Here is a 22,328-nt window from a genome sequence, read left to right as displayed (position 1 = left end):
AACCTAATATAGAAGTCATGTTTCATGCAAAAGCGGGATTAGCAAATCACTAAATTAATTAATAATAAATTAAAAAATCAATGGAAACTGCAATAAGAGGGTATTATTCTATATATACTGTTAGTACTTGTTTGGCTCCAAAAAGCTTGTGGCTGCCTCATGATCTAGGAAGAATTCTTAGGAGTTGTAGTTGAAGTTTTGCTTGTAATCTGAAGGACGATACCTGAGGATGGTATCATGGGTAGTTGTGAATAATTTTGTTTGTTGTTATATATATTAGTAGGAGTTGTAATTGCAAAAGCGTACCTTGATGTGGAATGGTTACGTTTTGTTTTGCTAAGAGAATGAGATGTAAGTGATGCAGTTTATGATTATATGATATGTGCTTTTCTGAGAATTTCAAAAGATGTAACATTTTCAATAGATTGTTTGTTGTGAGAGGTTTCAGTAGCAATGTTGGTGAAAATTTTAAGATCGTTCCTGCACTTTACTCTTGAGCAGCCTACATATAATTGTCCGTGTGAAAAACATGGTTGGCGTAAGTACAATCCTACTCTATCAAGAGTTTGTCCTTGTGCTTTGTTAATGGTCATTGCGAAACATAATTTGATGGGGAATTGTCTGCGTTGGAATTGGAAAGGATATTTTAGCGATGATGGTGCTTTGAGTGTAATCCGTGGAATAAAAAATTGTTCACCTTTGTAGTAGCCGGAAGATATTTCACAGTATATAAGGTTTCGATAGAATTTTTTACAAATCATTCTAGTTCCATTACACAAACCGGACGATGGGTCTATGTTTCTTAGTAATATTACAGGACATTCTGCTTTCAGAGTTAACATGTGTGGACTCATTCCCGATGGACAAAGTGTGTGTAGGAATTCCATTGGATATATATTACAATTTTCGTCGGTAACTGTGTCAATGCTTTTATATGTAGATGGTTCTCCTGGGAATTTTTCAATTAATGAGGCATTTATTATGTCAACGTCATCATTTGTGGGGCTCAGTATGGCTCTGTTGGAAAAAATAGAGACGTTTAAGTCAGGCTCACTCATTTCTGGGAATATGCTAGTAGTTAGTAGGTTGAAGCAGTTGTCATCGATTGTATGGCATTCTGTAATTGTAGTAGGAACGTCAATAAACGACTTTTCTTTGTTCTGTAGATTTCCATTTCCGAGTTTCAGTAGGAAGTCGCTGAATACAGGATCTGCTTGTGCTCGTATGTTGGTAGTAAGTTTAAATTTAGTCATTTTTGGCCACAAGTGGGAGGTTACTAAGCTTGCACATACTGCTTCATGCTGTGTTCTGTGAGGTAGTACAGGTAAAACTTGTCTAAAATCTCCACCGAACACTATCACTTTTCCACCAAAAATGTCATTGGTGTCGCATATATCTTGCAGCAGCAAATCTAGTGATTCAATATTCTCCTTTTTGGCCATTGACGCTTCATCCCATATTACGAGTGAAGATTGCCTGAGTAGGTGTGCTAAACTGCTTTGTTTGGAAACATTACAGACTAAAGAGCCCGTGTCATCGATCGGTAGTTTGAAACGAGAATGTGCTGTTCTTCCTGTAGGTATGTTTGATGCAGCGATTCCAGATGTCGCTATTGGAAGGACGATTTTCCCTAGTGACCGAGCCTTTACGTAAAGAGCACAGTACAAAATGTTTTTCCTGTTCCGCCAGGTCCGTCTATGAAAAATGCTCCAGGTATATTTTGCTGGATGTGATTTACTATGCTAGTATACGCTACTTGTTGTTCTTGGTTGAGTAGATCGGGTGCGTTAGAATAACATGGAGGGATAGGAGCATGTAGTGCATCAGTGATGTCTTTGAAAATTCTACATCCAAATGTATCAATTTCATCAAGATTATCGAGTTTGTAATGCTTAAGACTCTTTCCCATACTGTCTAAGTAATTTTCAATTGCTACGCATGTCAGATGCAAAACTTTTGCATGTTGTGTGGGATATTGGAATGTAAAGTCTTCTGAAAGGGATTTGAAATGGCGTTTCCATAAGGCTTTAGGATCTACGTGGTCACAATATACGAGTAAGTTGCAAAGAGTCTGCGTAATGTGGTGGGCATGTGAGTTTGATTTGCTTCTTCCATACATAGATCGACATAATGGTCATCCTCTATTAATCCTGCCTTTTTAGCTGCTTGTTGAAACGTATTGTATTTGATACCATTCACTGTTAGTAGGTCATCAAATGAAGTCGGTGCTTTTGTATGTGTTAGAAGAAGTCTCAAGTAATATCGTTCCCCTTCTGTAGGGCTAACATATGTTAGCCTGCCTAAGGATTTTGGTATTTTCCTCGTGGTTCCAAAGTTTGCGTGATTTATTCCATACATAGTGCAGAGGAAATTCGTGGTATAAGTAAGGAACATTTCCCGGATTGTTTTTGTTATGGACGAAGAATTCTGTTAACATTGTTTTATTTCTGTTTTCATTATTAACCACGTTTTGTAAGTTTTCATATTCATTGAATGGAACAAGTTGCATTTGTGGTAAGTGTATTTGTAATGGGAGTACTGCAGGGCTCATTTCGAATAAATTAAATCCAAATATTCTCCAAGCAGCTTCAGGCGGGGATACCCATCTTCCATTTTGATATGTTGTGATTTCGTCCTCTTTGTAACGGTCATTCTGTGAGATGTTAAAGCTAACTCGGTCGTGCCCTTTGTATACGTATTTGTAAATATTTTACCGCTTCTATGGTGGAACATATTTCAACGTTAATGTGGCAATCCAAAGTATCAAGGAGGTAGGGATTATAAGGAATCACCCATTGGTTGTCAAGTGTACAACCTCTAATGCGGACAGAATCTCCATTGTGACGTCTTTGGTAAATTGGATATGAATCTTCACCGCATGTAGTGAAATCTGCGTAGTTCTTCGGATATTTTGCCTTTCAGGTGCGTCGATGATTCTCTTCTTTCATTAATGCACAATTCGGATTAAGATTTCCGCATGGACCGTGCATCATATGTTTCATTACGAGTCCTCTTAAATACGGGTATTCTGTAGATGGTAGTTCTGCACATACGTATCTATCAAAAGCTTCAGGATTTACTATTTTATGTTTCGATTCAAGTATTAATAAGATATGTGCATGTGGTAAGCCGCGTTTTTGGAATTCAACAACTTGAACTTTTGCAGCAACTGGACCGAACATGTTGTCTTCCATTATCTGTTTTTTCAGCAACTTGAGCTTTGAGTGAAAGATTCTTGATAGTAAATCCGGCCTATCTTGAGGTGTTTCCGTCGGCGCAAGTTGTGATCGTATTTCTAGCCAGTTTGGATTACAAGTAACTGTTATGAATAAATCTGGTTTGCCATATTTCTGAACAAGAGCCATCGCATTTAGATATCGACATCTCATGTCTCTTGGACCGCCAATAAAGGATGGTGGAAGAATAACACGTCGACCAATTGATGCGGCATTTCTGTTTCCCTCGTTCACACTATCAACTATACCTTGATATAATTCACTTCTGATTAGCGTTTGATTTCTGCGCAAGAAGTCGAGGCGCGAGTTTTCTATTTTGACATACATGTCAGCAATATACTGGAGAAATATTCGCCCCGATCTGATTGGGAAGTTGTTTGGTCTTATTTGTAATTTGTACGCATAATATTCCCTACAAGATATTTCCTTGTCATCTTTAGGTGGCCTTCTTTGTGATGCTGTAAGATAGGTAGACAGATATGAAATGACATGAAAAATATTTGTTATTGTGGAACAAAGGAGTATGCAGGGTGAGATAATTACCTTCAATCTCTCGAAGTAGTAGAGCAGTTGTGTCTTGAATTGAGCACGTAGATATTGGAAAGTTGGTGTCTTCATTTGGCTGGTTAGGCATAACTTGATTTATCTTGATACCTTGATGCCAGCCGGATTCTCCTTTTGGAAATAAGAGTGGATACTGTAATGGGTCGTAACAACCGAAGTAGTGCATAACTCTATGTGGTTCTGCTGATTTTCCATGTACTATGATGTGGGGGCTATGAATTTGAGATGTGTTATTTTCTTCAATGAATATTGCGGCAACTTCATTAGACGTAGGAGCATTGTAAACACGTTGGTCTAATACAGGGTTATGAGGAATTATAATTCTTGAACTCTCTCTAATATCGATCTCTCGTAAGGACCGGAAAAAATGTGCATAAGGGTTTAGATTCATAAGTGACATTAGAATGGAAATAATATCTGGGCATAATTCCTTGAAATGGTTAATTCTTGTATCAAATTCAGTAGCACCGTCATAAAAATACATTTGAAGGTAGTTCGGGTTGTTCGAGTCAGGCAATAAATCAGAAATGAAGTGGTAAAGTTGTCCATGGAGAACTAATGTATATATGCCTTTTTCAGTTTACTTTTTGAACTTACCTCCGAGAGAAATGAATGCAAAGAACTTGTTGTAAACTCTAACGTATTGTCTGAAATTGTTTCCACGTTCATCGTTTTTAGTGAACAAGTCAATAAGTTCCTGAGGAGTGTCATTTGTTGCCAACTTAATCTTACTATTCTGGCAGCAGAAAGTTGGGCACTCGTACGCAAATATAACGGCTTGACAAGACTTGCACGTGGTTGGAGTTGACATAGTGCATGTAGTTGAGGGCACGCAAGACATACCAAGGGCCCGATAAATTGGTTCGATCGGTATTCGACTTCTTCTCCTTTTCTTGCCGGAAGAAGCTGGCATTGATGTGGAACTGCTTGCCATTGTTTTTAGACGTTATAAATTGCGAACATTACGTTGTATATATGTTTGTACCTGCATAAAACAGATCTGCATCTAGTAAGTTGTGTTTTCCTAGAAGTAATTGCACTTAAAAATTAGCATTTAGGGGCAGACATTGCTAACACGAAAAAAGCTTGAATAAATAAAACTAATAGGATTATATCCTACAAGTACTTAATTGCATGAATAAATAAAACTAATAGGATTATATCCTACAAGTACTTGATTTTGTATTTTAAGGCCAATGAAGTTCGTATGCTTGTTGAGTGTTTCTTGCCTTGAGTTTTATGAGGTCTAGTATGTATGAATGTATTTGCATAATAGTGTATTCATGTGAAGAGTGAAGCATTTTCCGAAAGAGGAAGTCAATTATTCAAACATTTTTCCGGCATTAGTAACGACAATATACATAATTTACTTTAATAAATATTATATATAACTATGGTTCACTTCAACAAGGGAGTTTTTCCTGCATTAATGACGACAGTATATATAATTTACTTTAATAATTATTACATATGACTATGGTTCACTTCAACAAGGGAGTTGCGAAATTTAGTCGCACATTTGTAGTAGTAAAATCCTTGTGATAGTAAACACTGGAAATACAGATACAATGTTTCCGTTACAAAAGCTGGGTAGCTGGTGTTTACTACATTGTTTTCCAGTACAAAAGTTGTTTCCAGTACAAAAGCCCACTGCTGCAAAAAATAGGTGGGATAACATATTCTTTACAAAAGCCCACTGTGTACCAAAAAATAAGTGGGATGAGGTGGTGGATGGGTCATTTTAGAAGTAGCGCAAGCCTGATGTGGTTCCACAAGTAGATATACCTGCCCGCTTATTTGCATGCTAGGATTATACGCCATATATGTACAATCAAAATATACAAAGCAAAAGATGTCGTTTCATCAAAGGCCTGTTGATTAGAGTATTTCCTTGAGCCGCCAAACCAGTTTGTTATGATCCGTAAGTAAGCTAGGCACAGGTGACAAGACCATTTCTGTTTTCTTGCTGCGCAGTGCAGTACTTGTGCTTTCAGCAAAGGAAATACGTTCCTGCCATTACATACAACGATTACACTAAAGTTTCATGTTTTCCAGTAGCAAATATGTCCTTTGAATGTTAGATTATTGCAGTCTAGAAACAGAATAAAAAGCTGTAAGAGTAAGACATGTTCATATATATATATATAATGTATGCAACTTCATCTAATTAAAAACAACGGAAAACAGTATTTCTGTTTCCCATCCTCAAACGTAGTTCGTACTGAGGAGGCTCATACAGGCCAGAAGAAAAGGAAGTAGTACCTTCTCAGACATGTTGTAAAGATCGGCTGGTTTGACTTTGAGCAGCTTCTCGGCCGTTCTACTATTGGTGGACAGTTTAAGAGTTCCTGTACCGTCTGTGGCGGTGAAATCCAAGAACATTCTACATATATATACGCAAGTGTGTAAGGCAAATAAGTAATTATACGATGTTGTTAAAGCCTTGCATATGTATAAAGGGATGTCCTTACTTCGCGGTGGAGATCGCATTGGTTTGACATCTATCACATTGATAAAAAGCGTCTGGTGGCACGTCGCAGGACGTGGCACACAAATTACAAGATACGGTTAAGCGCAAACGGTGCAAAGTGAAGTCCGGGACATAAGCTGCAATTTTCACGACATCAGCGTTGGTGACATCAGATACCTGAAGGTGGCATGCAAACAAAAATGAGTTAAGGATTTGAGAAGTTAGAAGTTAAGTGGTTTAAATAGGAATTACGAGAGGGTAAAACAGGGAAAAAGTAAAACATACCGTCATGCCAAGTGCGTTCTGTATTGATGTGATAGGAAGTTCACGTGGAAGACTTTCCTTCTGTATGGTGGTTATGCCAGTGGCGGTGAAGATAGATTCACGGTTAGCTTTGAACCTATTAATAATAACCAACAGAAGAATAACAAATCAAGAAACAATAACATAGGAAAGTCACCCGAAAAAATTAAGAGAATAACAGAGAGAAAATATAAAATGTAAGACCGGTATCAGAACTCCAACCCGAAAAAGAAGAAGCGTACCAATGTCGAAGTTCTTCGGCTCTAGTCCCAGTGGGATTGATGTCCAACTTAGAATGGTAGCACGTCGACAAGGAGAATCCTGTTAGTGCATCATGGAAATGGTAATTGTAAGTTATCGCGAGGAAAGAGAACGAGAAGATGAGATTGCATATGTTAACAGCGGTACGAAATCATTGAAAAATGAACCGTTAATTCTCGTATCTTCAAACCAGTTAAACCGATGACCATACCGCAAGGATCCGTGTCGCCGAATTTCTCACAAGCTACTGCAAACTCGTTCCATAGAGAAAGGAGAACAGCTTCCGAACAACTAAAATGAGCGTTTAGAAATAATGTTAGGTATGACAGTTTCAGATGAATTGATATAAGAGGGGGAAGTATATAAACTGTACCTATCATCAGTGATATGCAACTCTGCAAGCTGTGACTTTGAGTTAGAAATCCTGTTATGCACCTTCCGCGGAGTTGTGAAATGAAGTACAACTACAATCATATCTGCAGGACGATGTAGGCGCAAACTATTCAATAATTAAATGAAGATATAAATATATATATATATAAACAAATGGAAAGATGGCATTAATCAAACCAGTGTAAAAAAATATCAAGGAATTATGGTAAATCTAAGGTTCTTTCATTCTTTCTTTCAATGTTATCCTTCCGTTTAAATAATGCTTTAGGTCTGAATACTGTGGCTTGCTACCACAGCAAGTCTGTTGCTAGAGTAAAAAGCCAGTTTACACCTGATTTGCAATGTAATATAAGCTACTCTGTCAGGTTATGCACACGCAGAATAGTAGCATCATATATTTGAGCCGTGATGTAGTAGAAAATCAGGAAAATGATGCTGAAGAAAACATGACCACTGAATTATGAGTTAGAAATCCAGTAAAAGAAGTTGAAAAGTTACGCATAATAAATACATAAATGGAACTCTTAATCCTAAGAGAGGACGGGAATAATATAATAATACATAATCTAACTGTTACATTGTTGCTGTTATCAATTCGCTACTGAGACTTTTTTTTATTTTTCTGGGAAATGTCATTTTCAATTTACAGTATATATAGCCAGCAGTGTAATTATTCATATGTTTTTAAGATCTTTGTAACAAAACTGGAATAACACACACTGTTTATTTACTTTGACATTCTTTTAGTTGAAGATGCTGTCTACACCAAAATGACAATGACAATGAATGGGAAAATAAAAGTAGGAAAAACGCACCGAAAGTGGCATTATACGAGGCGAGCTCTCTTGGAAGGTCAGAAAGTCTTGAAAGATTAGAGTTGAACTGTATTGATAAGTCAGCAGAATCTACTCTTTTTTATCGATGATGAAGTGTTAATGTGAATCTGCTTCTCGTCCGGGTAAGTCTGGTAGCATGGGTCCACTGTTGATACTACAAGGTTGCTCATTTCGTAGCAGTGATCCTCACTAAATATCTCGTCGAAGTAATCCACATTGTGACCGAACAATATACCCTTCATTGTCAGCCCCTTTGAAGACATGAAAGAGAGATATTAGAAAGGTGGGTGAACAGTGGGATATAATGCAATTTTCATACAGGTAAAATACAAAGGGAGATATGTAAAATACCTTCTCGTCAACAAATAGAAGTCTTTGATACTTTTGTTTTCCTTGACCGTTTTTTTTGCTGATTACCTTTGCACGGACTGCATGGTATCGAGATCTTGGAACCAAAGAGTCAAAGTACACTTTATGGGGAGGCATACTGCAAAAGATAGAGAGAGAAGAAAGTGAATATGGTACCTTTAACGTAAACAAACTGCATAACAATGTTCTTAAACCTAAGTCCAAATAAATGTCCTTGAGTATTTCAAACAATATTAAAATTACAATATCAATGATGTGTTCTGAACCAAGATAGTAAATATGATTCTCTATTACACAAAGTTAACTGGCATTGCTGATATTTTTTGCAGAAAATTATTTTACTTAAATAGTAGGCAATGCAATGTAGTCATTGAGTTTGGAATTTGGAAATAGTTGAATTGAAAGGATAAATTGAAGAAGCTGAAATCAAGGAAGACTGCATACAAAAGAAATTAAAGTCAAGGAAGTTTGCATATATATCCTGAATAAGATAATAAAACAGAAGTACAGAACTGAGAAGGTTGTTTTAAATTATCTGCATTCTGGGTATCGATTAAGTGTTTTTTTTTGCTTTGCAACCTCAAGTGATAAAAACACACAAACACGCAGTTCATTCTATGTAAATTACATTTCCTTAGTCAGAAAAACACGGAAAGAAGAGAATGAGATTCCAAATTTCAAACAAAAATCAGAAGAAGGAATGGCAGAAATGAGAATAAAAAACTGAGAAGTTGTTGGCACAGCAGAAATCTCAACATGCATAGAGAAGGAAGACAGAAAACGAGAGCTGCAGACCCAGATTTCAAATTTCAAATTTCAAAATAAAAAAATTAAACAAAATTAAAATTAAATAATTAAAAAATTAAATTAAAAGAAAGGCAAAAAGAAGGGAGGGAGAAATGAGAACAGCAACCTGAGGCACTATTGGCTCAACAGAAATCAGAAAACATGCATGCACATTGGAGAGTAGAAACTGAACTAACTAAGTTACAAGTAATAATATAGTATGTGAAAAGTGGACTAAAGAACAAGTATAAATAACAACTATATGTGAGTTCAAATGGAAGACACGTGTAGAGTTTCTGCATGAGAACAGGACACATGTAAAAGAAAGGCTACTTTAGTTTAAGACATGTGTATTCCACTCACTGTAAAAAAATATACTTTAATGTTACAGCTGCACTCAAATTCAACCATGGAAAAAGTATAAATATATATATGTATAATATAATGCAAGTCCACTAAGCAAATTTAGTACTAAATGGGCCGATGTCTGGTCAGCAAATAGAGGGTTAGAAACTAAATGGGCCGATTAGAAACTAAATGGGCCGATTTCATTAATAAAGCCCATCCAAAATAAAGTACAGATCAGCGTTATATAGGACATGAAAAAAACATACAGAAACTATATCATCTGTAGTTCATATTACCTCATTGTAGTCAACAAACATCTTGTTTGCAATAGTGGCCCTATCAGCAAGTGGTAGCTTGCCCACACGTTGACCCATAACAGGAAAAGGTTTTACTGAGACTACTTTGATCACAAAGTTAAAGTTCATATCATCAGATAGCACTGCAACTTACCATGAAACTCAACAAACTTGCCAATAACACCATGCTTTCTCAACATCTGTGTCACAGTCAAGACTAAATCGGTAGCAGTGACACCATCGAGCAACTTTCCAATTAATTTGAATCCAACAAAAAGCAGGTATGAAGAATAATTTTAGATGATAACAATCAATAGCAGTTACTCCATGAATTGTAGTTATCAAAGAAGGATACAAAACCCACATAGGTGAAAGGGCAGCATTACTTGTCATAAAGTATTTATTCATAAATCACATGTTATAAACTGTAATTATCTTGTTGTAACCGGGTAGCTGAAAACAAGGTCTTACTCTTTTCATTATTTTTGTAGTCTTTTAACAACCATAGATTTAGAATTAAATTTGTAGTCTTTTAACAACCAGATTTAGAGGTAATTGCTTCATTAAGGGGACAGTAAGATAGAGATCAGAAACTTGGACTTCTTCAAATGGCATAACTAATTCTCAAAAGATCGTTAATTTTAGATCATATATGTTTGATGAAAATTCCTGCTCAAATAGAATTAATTTCCGGAAGATAAGTAATTAAATCACTACAAGGCATAGGCATACAACGAATTAGGCTGCCTAGTGGTTAATAAATAATTGAATGATAAAAAAATGACTTATAGATGTTGGATTTTCTGATCTTACCTGCATTGTCCATTGATAATATGATCTCCTTCTTTAACACAGAAGCAGAGAGAAACATGAGCAACGATGTTAGAGTGTCTCTTATCATATCTAACAATTGAACAAAAAAAACATGTTAGTTGTAGAAAAAACAATAAGAAACAAGACCAATAGATATATAGACCTTTGATATTTCTTAACCCAATGAAGGTAATTCCGACTAACAATAATAGTTTGCATCATCTTTGCACTGTGGCAAGTTCCAGCCAGAATACGCCCCCTGACTGACGCGGTTCTAGTGAATGGGCATTCCTTGTCAATGTAAGTTCCTGTCAATATTGATGTTTGTAGGAGTAAGAACTCAAGCTATGACATGCACAGAATAAACCAACAGTAAAGCTATATGATATGGCAGCAAGTTCTATCAAGCTCAATTTACTCATGCTCAGTGATAATCATGATTTATATAACCATATTCAATTTACAGACAACAAAGAAGTGTTTTAATTCAGATTTCATTCAGGTTCGAGCTCATCCTTTTACCAGAAGGTTCACATCACACAATTTACCTTTTTTGTAATTCAAGATCGGAAAGATAGATTCATATGGCTATAATATCACGCAAAGATTTAATTTTACCAGTAAGGAGGTCAATGAAGTGAAACAGAAACCCTATATTGAGAATAAACGGAAGGGAGACATAAAGAAGATGATTATTTTCAATGGCCTCTCTAGGAGTCTTGAATCCCCACTTCCAGAACTTGTTTCCTCCTTTACCAGGTCTCTTACCCTTACCGTTTTTATTCGAACTAACAAATTCAATCAAACAATACATCAATTAAAAAACACGATCGAAATTTGTCGAATTTGAACCACATAGAAGCCATGAGAAACTTACGAAAGAAAACCTTAGGCTGCTTTAGAAATGCAATATAATCTATGAAAGGACTTTTCTGGTCCCCCTGAGTCGGGGGTGCTTGTGGAGAGGGTGTACCTAAGAGCATTGAGCACACAGATTCAAGAGATTATAGGTGAAATTGAATGTCATCCAGAGTAATGGACAGAAACAACATAAATTACTGGTTCGGAATTGGCTTTAAAATCAAGCCCATCTGTTCATCTCTAAATTAATTTCTGACTCACGAATTCCCTGAATTATCAGTCTAAAAGCAAGATCGCCAGTTACCGATATTCCAACCTAGTCGTAACCGCAAAGACGCACTATTTACAGAAGAATTCTCACCTAGTTTCTACAATTATAGAATTGTGAAGAAGAATAGACAGGAACTTCGTAAAAATAAAGTGACTTACGAACGCGATCTCAGTGAAGGTAGGTAAATAGAAGACGTTGTTTGCGGCAAATGCGAGCTGCGATGGAATAGACAGCCTGAACTGAAGTGCATGAAATTATCAATAGGGAATGACTTAACACTTAATTTAAGAAGAAGTTACACAAGATTAGTGCAAAACATCACCTTTCTAAAGGAAACTGGATCTGCAACACCTTGAATCTGAACATCATCGCTAGGTGGTCTCCTAACACCAGCGTTCTGAATTCTTACCGAGTAAATCCCAAAAAGGGACTGCAAATAACCTGCGATTAGACAACAATTCAGATCTAAAATCAACGGAACCCTTGAAGATGAAAATCATACAGAATTTATGTAAAGAACTTATAGATTTTTTAGCAGCTAGACCAATGCAATTGCAAGCTCTTCAGTTTCAGCCTACAAAACAAAACCAGAATTTCAAAAACCCCAAATCTAAACCCTAATTATAACAACCCCCATATTAATGCATTTGTTAGCCTTCCTCGTTCTTCAGTTGCCTCTGAAGTCATCGTCTTTGATTGCCTAGTTCAAATCGAGAACCTTCGTCTTCAATATCTGTCAAGAAAAAAGAGAAGAAAAGATTGTCAAATCATGTGGCTATGGAACAGGCGACGCATAAAGTTTCACATATTCAAGACATGGACAGACAGATGTAACTTAAAAGCGATGAAAATCCAAGAAAGCAACTTAGTCTTCAGTTCACAAACCAATTCTCCCACCAAACCAGTTAAGTAGATGCAGAGGCTCAGAAGTAAAAATTAATTGGTCAAATCAAAATCTCATGCAAATAAACTTGATAAATACAAATTAAAATCCAATACATCCATCAAGATCCACAATCTATGAGCAATGAATACACGGAAACAACATCCAATTCATAGACAAACACAAACAACGGCGAAAAGGATCTGATAAAAAAAAGATAACTAAATAGAATAGAAAGAAAGTTTGTGAGCATCTGATACTAAACTGAATATTGCAAAGCATGTGCATATGGGGGACCGTTCGTGATTTTCCACCTTACCACATTGTAACATGAGTTGTATGTCATTGTTGTATACATGTAGAGTGACATTATTCCTTCGAAAGTGGGCGAGTGCAAGCTGATTGATTTCGGTTCTCAGAGCGGTATTCTCAACACTCAAGGCTTCAACTTGCTTTGCAAGCTCTTCAGTTTCAGCCTACAAAACAAAACTTCAGCAGCCTCTCTCAAACGAGATTTAATTAAGAAATTATACGATTCTGTACCTGTTTCCTCAACCTTGATCTTCTTGCAGATTCACGGTTTGATTATCAACTTACCAATAGTTCCACCCAACTCTATAACACAACATCAGGTGGCCCATCTTTTCCATCTACTGGTACATGTGCTACTCTTTCAATCCATTCTTGAATGGAGTCTGTCTTCTGAGGGACAACCTAAAAAAAAAAACACAGTAAATTAATAATTTATAGATTGAAAATAATTACATACTGTAAAACTGGAAGAAAATACCTGGACTGTTTTTCTAAATAGTCTCCCCTCCTTTCCTTTCAACGGACATGCTGTCAAATTTTACGAGCAAAGTTAATTTTGAACGAATTTATAAACACAGATAAAAGAAGGTACTTGAATTCACTCCTTAACTGGCTTATTGTCCCTGTTGTGATGTTGTTATCGGGTGTCATCTTGATGTCAAGAAATCATTCATAGTTTCCAAGATCAAAATCAACCTTTTGAATGGAAAGTAAAATAGAGATTAGATGATCTGAGGTCACAAAACAATCAAATCCAAATTACTGCATAATATCCCTAATATGCCTTGTTAATAGTCCAATTGTACACCTGCCATAGCACCATTCACCAATGGAAGATCATTCCATCCTGGAACTGCAAAAAAAAAAAAAAACATTTAAACTTAGAATTGGTTGGATTTGGAGAGACGGAGGGAAGAGATCTTTAAAAAAATGACTTATCTCTGTATAAGAAAGGGCCTGCCATATCACTGGTTGATTGTCATTGTTAGGAGACAATGATAGTTGTTGTCCAACTGGCATACCGCCCATTACCAATGGAAAATTAGAAGAGATTCCAGAACTGAAAAAAAACACCATTTATCCCAACTGAAAGTCCACCTTTTGTTGTGTGGCCTTCACTGTGCTTCAACGGGCAGCTGGTTAGCCACAATCATAAGTCAATCCTGAACTATAGAAGAAGGTACATCAGAATTGACACCTTATTATTAGAAATATAAGTTAAGTCATAGTAGAGCATGCTCACATATCAAAGCAAATTTAGCTAACACCGAACAGGGAGAGAGAACTCAGAATCTTGAGTTTCAGAGTTGAGTCCATACAATACAACCAAGAAGAACAAGGTCCGAGGAAGCACAGATGATGGAACCACAACTAAAAAAGGTCTTCTATCATTTTTGTTCTCCATTAGGTAACAAATAAGGGAAATGACCTACAAAAGTAACTCATGTTATTATATATACAATTGAAACTTTCTAAAGAAAAGAACACGTACAAGTAAAATGAGAATGTACCTGAATAGTCTTGCCTAGACCCATTTCATCAGCAAGGATACCGTTTAAATGATTATTGTACAGTGAAACCAAACATCTAAGTCCGTTCATTTGATACCTACCCAAATCATCAATGGAAAAAAAATCAGTTGAAAAGGTTGAGAGGGAGAAAATTAAGTCTATATATCTATAGGATATATGTAAAACATTAAGCACTCACTCTCTCAGTTTTCCGCCTCTAACCTCCAACAAGAACAACAACTTCTTCACCTTCAACGACCTATAAATTTACATCGATAAATGGCATTAGGAACAAGGGGGCCAGCATACAAACAAATTAAACTTCCAATTGCAAAATTAAAAGCAGAATAAAGAACATTTCATAAGAAAAGTCATCAAATTGTCGAAAAATCCAATATAAAGCAAAAGCGATTGAACTAAATCCTCACCACTATAAGGTCCTTCAGATTGCGTTGCTCCAAAAGCTCTAGCACATAAGATAACACTGGGCGATTTGCAACAGGAAGCAAAGCCTTGAGAACCTCCTGCACAGTAAAAGCAATTCATCCATATTCTTACTGGTCGAACACATACGAGAATTGACAAGAAGTGAAATCTAAAACCTATACGTTGAATGAATTTAAATAGAGCGTTGACTGAGTTTATGAGTTGCAAACCTTTGACGCCTTCTCCCGGGATTCACCAGGAGAACTGGAGAAGGATATGAAAGAAGATATGTGGAGAGGTACGGAGTGGAAAGCTGCGAGGTAGGGTTCCAGTTAGGGAGAGGGTGAGGAGATAGGAGCATAAAAAATGGGTTGCTACGCCTAAATTTCATTTGGACAGGCCCACAAGTTCAAACATCACAGGCCCAAAGTTGCAAAACTACTATTCATTTACAGTTCTTCTACATTTAAGTAGTAGAGATTTCACTCCACCTGTCCATAATATAATTCTCATTGTTATTTTGACGCTATTCACGACCGAAGTTCATTTTCTGTATTCTTGCTAATGTGTAAGGAAAAACAAAGTCATGCGGGGTCTTTTTTGATTCGTCTCGATGAGTACTTTAATAATATAATTTCCTATAATTTACACTAACATACAATGATAGATATTAGCGATACAAACCGTGTATCGTCAAGTGTGTAGAAGCAAATCAGAACGACATTATGGGACGGAGGGAGTATTAGGAGAGGAGAATTTGTACTGTATAGAGTGAAAGTGTATTGAAAGTTGACAAAAAATTGATGAAAAGTAGTTTCTATAAATGAAAAGTGGGAAGATAAAAATTAGACACCGGAAAAGTAAAGTGGGAAGATAAAAAAAGGGACGGAGGGAGTAAAATAATAACACAAAGGTAGGAAAGCGGAAAGATAAAAAAGGGACGGAAGGAGTAAAAGAATAATATAAAATAAAGGTAGGAATGTGGAAAGATAAAAAAGGATAGAGATAATAAAATAATAATATAGTAATTTTCATTAAATACCCAACTATTACTCTTTCTCTCTATCTCTTTCCTCTACAATTATTACTCTTCACTTTTCCCTTAAAACCCGTGTATTCGGTCAAAAGGAAAAATAAAATAAGGATGGAGGGAGTACTTCAATCAATTGGTCCAGCAAATAAAAATCCAATTAAAATACATGCTTTCAGGTTGTAATCTAAACTATTTATTAGACACATAGAACTTACATTATAAACTACATAATGATTACAGTTCTCTCTATAGTAACAGATAGTTGAGTAACTGCGAATTCCTGGTTATTGAAATTAGGTTAATACAGGGAAACAACAAGCTACAAAATGCTATGTGCTACCTTACACCATAAAAACTTTACTTAAAAAGTGGTCAACATATGAGTACTCAGAACTATTTAAAAAGTAATTAGTTTCTCAATCCTTGGAACCAAATAGTTCGTTCACGATGCTTTTAAGACCTTAAATGGCATAAGAATCTGAAGGAAAAAAATCCTAAAGTACTCTAATGCAGGGAAGAAGAAAAAAAAAGTTGAAAGAGTTTTTTTATGAAGATAGTATACTTAGTTATTCACAATTTTAAATTATTTCAGGCCATTTATTTTGTGAGTTACCTATGAAGAATGACAAAGCGTCTCTTTTTTTAAAACTAATAGTGTCGTGAGCTTGATCCAAGCTACCCTCTCAAAACTTTGGTAAGAATTTTTGAACGTTTTTTTATATGCAACAAATGTTGTGTATAAGACCTATGTGATTGACCAAATATAAGGTAACTTTGTTTTTGTTTTGCAGGTCCCTGCTCATGTCCAAAATCTTTTCTCCATTTATGTAGTACAGAGTTATCCACAGAGAGACATAAAGGTTGAAGAAAATAAGAGCCTCAAGATGATGTTTTCATATTCTCAATACGATCATTTGTTATACATGTACTGTTCCTAGAAATTGTGCTCAACCGAGAGAGCTTATAGCGCTAAATAGGTTCTACCATTACGAGTTAGGGAGCTATATATCCAAGTATATGTCCAAGTATACACTAAAACTTACTAAATTAGTGTTACTAATATCTTATAGTGACATGTATTTTACAACAAAGAAAATAACTAAATAGTATCTTTAACATCCCACTAATAGAGTAAACAACACAAGCCCGCGTGCGAAGCACGCGGGTCACCCCTAGTATAAAATAAAAGAAAGCAAAAGAGATTTCACGAGCCATTGCATTATCAATTCACCAATCATACAACAACAACATACACAAAAATTAACTGGAAAAACTAAAATGGAAAGAGTAGGATATGATTAATTTATAATTGGACCTTTTCAAGGAACTTTTCATGCTCTGTATAGGTTTGAAGTGTGTGAACGGAGGTTTTAGTTTGTCTTGGGTGTTATTAGTTTGTCAATATTTTTATGTTTATTAGGTTGCATTAAACGCACAATTATTTAAAAATGAGAGTATCTTTGTTTGGTTTTATGACGAGAGGTTGTGCATTTGATATAAGTATAACTGTACATTTATGTTACCTTACACGTTTATTATTTCTTATCATTCTTGTATTCATTGTTTCACTATGAGTATGCATATTTGTGAGAAGATTTGTGCACTGGCTTGCGATGAAAATTAGTGTAAGTATGAGTTCATAACTTTAGACTTGGGTGTATATTGATTTGTCTTGAGTTTGCATCTGTTTGAGAAAGAGTATGCATTAGTTTTAGATGTGAGAGTGAATATTGATGTGAGTATAAGTGGACATTAATTTTATTTTTTGGATAGATTTACTTGTTAGTGTGCATCAATTTTATATTGACTGTGCATTAATATACTTGTTACATTATACATACATGGTGGCTGAGAGCTCATGAAAATATTATCATTGATTTGAATGTGGGTTAATTTACTTAGCTAATCATCACAATCCTTCTCATAACTTGAACACAAGATTCAGAATTCATACTAGTATAGTAGAAAGAAAAAGAGTTCATGTGCCATTGCATTATCAATTCACTAATCATTCAAGAAGAACAAAGCAAAATTAGTTGGAAAAACTAATCCTTGGCCGATACCAATCATACTAGTATTATTTTATAGGTTTTTTTGCACGAAATCAATCCTTGGTTGATTCTGCAAGGAACCATCTTCTATATCGGTACTTATTCAAAACCATCCAGATATCAACTTTTTATTACCAGGAGCCACACGATGACGTATCCGTCCAAATTTCTATTAAAAGCGGTGAAATGGATTAAATGTCCAATGTCGGTTTCAGTCTCAATTTGGACGGAAACCGTCATTGCATGGCACTAATAATAAAAATGTGAAATATAGGTTGTTTTGAATAAATACTGATATAGAGGGTGGTTCCTTGTAAATTCGACCAAATAAGGGGTGATTCCGTGCAAAACGGCTTATTTATAATTGGAGAGTTTTGAGGAACTTTTCATGCTCTTCTTCAATACAAATTTTAGTTGATATCAATTTAGAAAAACCATACTAAGCCAAAATCAATCATGCTAAGATTATCAAGAACCAATTGACGACATAATTATCCATAGCCATAATCAAATATTTTGTGGAACTATAAAAATGAGAAATGAAGGTGTATCATATTCTTGACTCAGATCTCCTTAGAATACTTTATATGCCCTGCCTTTCATCTGATGGGAGGAGAGAATGGAGCCTATTGAATGATTTTATATATTAGGGTCCGTAATTTTTTTTATCTTTATATATTGGATCAAGAGAATCTCATTAAGCGGTTGAACCAAAATGTTGTATTCCCTCACGGAGCCCATAATGTTATTTGGATACAAGGCTAATATGGAATCCATTAGCTCCGAATCCGATCGGATCCCACATTGTCTCTGGGGACAATGCTCAGAAGTTGGGAGACAAAAGGATGAGTCGAGGAAGAAGTAACTCCCACACTCAGCTACATCCTCCTAATAAAATCATGAGGTAATCCAGACAAAAACCCTTGACCCTCTGCATTAAACCTTGAAGCTTTGACAGCATTTATGTGATTCTCCGTCATTGAATGAGCCGCTATAAGATGCGCCAGATGGTTACATTCCCTAAAGAAATGCAACACCTTGACACCTATAAAATTACCCAAAATGGAGTTAATGTCATGTAAAATCAGAATTATAGTCCAAGGCACCCGCCAGATATGTTTGATGGAATTAATGACATAGAGGTTGTCTCCCTCTAGAATAATGTATCGGAGTTTCAGCGAATTAGCGAGTTGCAGCACTTCAAGCGCTGAATATGCTTCTGCATATAGAGGGTCACAATCCTGAATGTTCCAATTGTGGATGGCAATAATTGTTTCGTTTGAATTCCTTATAACACTCCTAGTTTTGGAGATACTAGTTGGGTGGACAGGGGCATCGAAATTGATTTTGAACCATTGTGCCAGCGGCTTTTTCCAAGCATCTTGAGAACGGCTCCGCTTTGTGGTCTAAGAACGAGGGCGGTGATTACTGTCGGAAGCATCCCGCAGAGCTGCTATCCAGGAAGAATGCAAGATCTGTCGAGGATTGGCTTGATGTGATATGGCTGAATATTATAGAGTTTCTATGTAACCAGACGTCGTACCATAAGAAACAAAGAGGTTCCCGGTTTGAATTATTGCATAGAAATTATTGTTGAACGGAATAAGCGATGGGATGTTGTATGTGTGGTTAATTATGTATTCGATTTGGGTTATAAGATGGCTGGTAAACGAGTATTGGAAGAAAACGTGAGAAGAAGTTTCTATAGTCGCCACACAAAATGTATAGAGAAAAGGCACAAAATTAGAAAATCTATTGAATCTATCTATCATTGCTAATGCATTTTCCAATGCCTTCTAAAGGAAGGTCTGTATTTTTGGGTGGGATCTTGAGTTTCCATATATTGACATAGGCTGGATTATGTGACCAAGAAGACAAGGGAGCTTTCGTAATGGAATTCGTTGCTAATTTTGTGGAAAACTCTCCAGAAGTGGAGTGCTTCCAAATTAGGGGATCCGACATTTCCTCGCACGGAATATGAATGCGTATAATTTTGTTCACAATATGTATGGGCATGATAAAGGCTAATTTAAGGGGATTCCACTGTTTCCCATTTAGTATGAATTCAACAACTGTTGTAGATAATGAGTGGCATGCTGGGTTAAACAATGGGGTAATGTTAGTGTCTGGAATCCAATTAACTATGCAAAAATGAATGTCAGTACCATTTCCTAGAATCCAATGTGTACCTCTTTTAAAATCGTCTCGGAGGTACAAGAGTCGTGCAAACTGCCATAAGTGCTTCTTGTGGCTGTTATAAGTAAACACATGGGAACTTTGAAGGTATTTTTCCGAGATGATCCAGACCCATATGTTCAAAGGTTCGGAGATAATTTTCTAGATTAGTTTTGTTTATAGAGCAGTGTTAGTGTTGGATACTTTATGAAAGCCAAGACAACCAAATTCCTTGGGTCTACAGATCTTATCCCAAGCAATTAGCGGTGGGCTCGAAGGATGCTGCTTATTCCAAAACAAGTTCCTATTGACGTCGTCTATCTGTTTACAAACACCTACTGGTAAGAGGAAGCTTTGCATCAAGTAGTTGTATTTAGATAAGAGGTTTAATTGTGTTAGAGTCAGTCTGCCAGGCTCAGAAAGGGGTTTAGTCTTCCACGAATTTAATTTTTGTTTTAGTTTGAGTATATCTTCATTGAAACATGTGTTTTTAACGCGTCTTGCCACAATCGAAATTCCCAAATATTTCTGCATCCCGGTTGTAACTGGAACGTTAATAATGGAAGTGACACGTCGTTTTTGGGTACGACTAATGTTAGCTGACATCTAGAGGGAACTTTATTGATAGTTGATTGTGAGGCCGGAAATTTCTAACAATTTATGTAAAGTGTCGCGAATGTAGTTCATATTCCTCTTGGTTGCATTTGCCAAAATAACAGTGTCATCTACAAAGCTAAGAAAAGGAAGGCATGTTCCATGTTGTGTAAGCTTAATTCCTACCCGATGACAACTGTTCTCGCATTCTTTCTGGAGGGTACGTGCCAGGAATTCCATGGAGATTATGAAGATGTAATGTGCAATTGGGTCCCTCTGACGGATACGACATTTTGGTTTGAAAACCATTCCCGGAATATTATTGTTGAGGACATATAAGGAAGATGATTGAATGCACGTCATAATAAGATGAATCCATTTGTCGTGAAACCTAAAATGAGAGAGCATCATCTTTATAAATGACCATTGAATTTTGTCATAAGCCTTTTCGAGACCGATCTTGATCACCATCCAACCTTTGCGGCCCTTTTCTATGGAAAGAATGGAATATTTCATGTGAAAGGAGTATATTATCTTGAATTAATCAATTATGCACAAAAGCACCATGCAATAGGTGGACTAGGCTCGGTAGTAGTGATGATAACCGATTTGCCATTAGCTTAGTGATGGTCTTGTAATAGTGTTACATAGACTAATTGGTCGGTAATGGTTAATAGTGTTTATTCCATCAGTCTTTGGTATTCGTGTAAAAAATGATTGGGATGCTTCTTGGAGGAGTGTTCCAGAGTGGAAAAATGCTGGAATCACATGTTAAACAGAGGACCCAATAATTATCCAATACGCTTGGTAGAATTCCTCGGGGAAACCATCATGCCCACAAGTTTTTTTTGTAAGTTCATAATCGTAGCTTAATCTTCCGTGGGCTTGGCTTTGGCAAGAAGCATGTCATTATCGTGACTCTGAATAATTACTGGTATAATGTTGATGTCGTGCCCAAGCCTGGCTGAGGAAGAGTTACGGGACGTAAAACAAAAAGGTATGCTGCCGGCCGGTGGCCGGGGCATGCTATAGTTTAAAATTACCTCATTCACGATAACACGTAAAAAAAGGTAAGGCCCATTCCATTTCGACAAAAGACCCACACACATAGCTTTGGGTCCGCTATCCCGATCATGATTTTCCTATCCCCGGAGGGATAGGTCCTTCCAAAAGGGGAAGGTTGTGGGCGAGGAGGGATTTGAACCCCCGACACCGTGGTTCGTAGCCACGTGCTCTAATCCTCTGAGCTACAGGCCCCACCCTGCCTCCACTGGATCTGTTCCCGGGAGCGGGAGTATCCTAAAAAAAAAAGGAACCTTTCCTCTCCCCAGCCATTTCCGGTTAAGAAGATGTGAAAGCGCGTTTCTATCTATTTGCGTGGATATGTGAATGCATAAATCGAGATTCGAGATCACGTGTTATTGCTGATGATATATTATGTTGTTCCGAGTACTGAATACCATCTAGAGAGGTGAAATGCGCAATGCATTATTTGAAGGTCCTAGATTTAACACACTCTTGAAAATACTTGGTATT

General features: G+C 36.5%; 1 non-coding gene and 1 pseudogene across 1 annotated transcript; both read right to left on the bottom strand.

Moving 5' to 3' along the window:
* Positions 1–371: 371 nt before the first annotated feature.
* On the bottom strand, positions 372–1,909 carry LOC141249471 (ATP-dependent DNA helicase PIF1-like; annotated as a pseudogene).
* A 20,066-nt stretch (positions 1,910–21,975) lies between these two features.
* Positions 21,976–22,054, bottom strand: TRNAR-ACG (transfer RNA arginine (anticodon ACG)). Its single transcript has one exon. It is a non-coding gene; the product is annotated as a tRNA-Arg (tRNA).
* Positions 22,055–22,328: the final 274 nt, after the last annotated feature.

This window comes from Phyllobates terribilis, unplaced genomic scaffold, assembly GCF_046119375.1.
Source record: "Phyllobates terribilis strain yellow unplaced genomic scaffold, ASM4611937v1 Scaffold_4585__1_contigs__length_59181, whole genome shotgun sequence".
NCBI lineage: Eukaryota > Metazoa > Chordata > Amphibia > Anura > Dendrobatidae > Phyllobates > Phyllobates terribilis.
The sequence above is the reverse complement of the archived record's forward strand: the minus strand, read 5'-3'. Positions and strand labels throughout refer to the sequence as shown.